The sequence below is a fragment of the Empidonax traillii genome, unplaced genomic scaffold (assembly GCF_003031625.1).
Source record: "Empidonax traillii isolate 1590-97213 ecotype Southwest subspecies unplaced genomic scaffold, ASM303162v1 scaffold1135:size174554, whole genome shotgun sequence".
Lineage (NCBI taxonomy): Eukaryota > Metazoa > Chordata > Aves > Passeriformes > Tyrannidae > Empidonax > Empidonax traillii.
This window is the reverse complement of record NW_020956328.1, coordinates 16,734-18,244: the sequence shown is the minus strand read 5'-3', so window position 1 is coordinate 18,244 and position 1,511 is coordinate 16,734. Positions and strand designations below refer to the sequence as shown.

At 50.3% G+C, this 1,511-nt stretch overlaps 1 protein-coding gene across 1 annotated transcript in view; it reads right to left on the bottom strand.

Annotated features, from left to right (window-relative positions):
- Nucleotides 1-1,511, bottom strand: part of LOC114068857 (collagen type IV alpha-3-binding protein-like) — a gene marked incomplete at its 5' end in the record, with an annotated part of 24,896 nt that overhangs the window by 8,575 nt on the left and 14,810 nt on the right. The window lies entirely within an intron of this gene.

Below are 1,511 nucleotides of genomic sequence, written 5' to 3'. Positions count from 1 at the left end.
GAACTGAGCCCACCCTTTAATCCTGAGGTTCATCTGCCGGGGCCAAGCACGCTTGGACGGTGGCAGCGAGGTCCTCAGGACGTAGATGGATTGCCTTACAGGGCTAACGAGCTCCATCTGCCCGGGGAGTGGCCCCGACCGGGAATCGAACCCGGGTCTCTGCAGTGACAGTGCAGTGAATTTTCCCCTACTTACACTGCAGAGATAAAAGACCTGAGAACGACCGGACAAAGACACACACCCACACTCACACCCACACCCACACACCCACACACCCCCCCCATCACCAAGGACGAGATCCAGCGCAGAGTTCATGGTAACGGTAATCTCTTTCCTGCGCTTCTTGTAATTATTCTTAGATTTCCCCACTTTGATCTATTTTTCTTTTGCTCTCTGCCTTTTTGTATAGTTAATTAAGTTGAACTATCGTTTTGGATACCAACATTTGACCTTGTTTGTGTCTTAATCTCGCTTTCCTCCCTGCATTTATGGATAAAGGCACACTTTGCCTCTCTGTACCTAAGTGGGTTGGAACAGTGAGGTGATCGTCCTCATCCTGTAACAGACTGATGTTATTTCTGCATTACCTTTTGCTATTACTGGACCTTGAGGTGATATGGGGAAATCAGCTTGGGAGAGACCCCCCTGTGCTGCATTTCTCAGGACACAGACACCACTAACATGGCTTTGGGTAGGCATGGATGCAGGCAGCATATTTTCTTCCCAGCTCTCAGACCTGGTTCACCTCATCATGAGAACCAGAGTCCTTTGCTTCTGTTTCCCACCTCTCTTATTGTTCCTCAGGTACTGGCATTTCTGAGTTTGGGGGTTTTTTTAATAGGTGAAACGGAAAAAACAGTGTGAAGGGGAGGGTGAGAGCCAGAACAGCCATCTCCCCTCCTCAAATTAGAGTTTGAGCAAGAGACAGGCACATGTCCCTGTGCCTTATGCAGAGCATGAACAGCCAGCCCAGCCCCAGCTCTGGTGCCCCCAGGACCTGGTGGGGTGATTTCTTATGTCCTGAAAATCAGTTCTGGTGTTTCTTGGCTATCAGACCCCCTTGTCCTCCTCTTCCTTCTCCCCTCCCAAAGTCCCAGTACCCCTTGGTGTATCTCGTCTGTCTCAGTGTAGTGACAGTGACAACTGTCAGAAATCACTCAAGTCTTCAGAAGTTGGAAAAATCTGTTTTATCCACAGCTTTAGTATAAACCTCCTTCTTTAATGATTATGTGGTAGCGGGAGACCAACCATGATTTTCATAAAATTGAAACCAAACCCTCCGTTTTTCTTTCCTCCCCTCCATGCACTTCTTACCCCTTGTTAGGGAGCCCCCGGTGGTCCAGGGGAAAATACACTGCACTGTCACTGCAGAGACCCGGGTTCGATTCCCGGTCGGGGCCCCTCCCCGGGCAGATGGAGCTCGTTAGCCCGTAAAGGCAATCCATCTACGTCCTGAGGACCTCGCTGCCACCGTCCAAGCGTGCTTGGCCCCGGCAGATGAACCTCAGGAT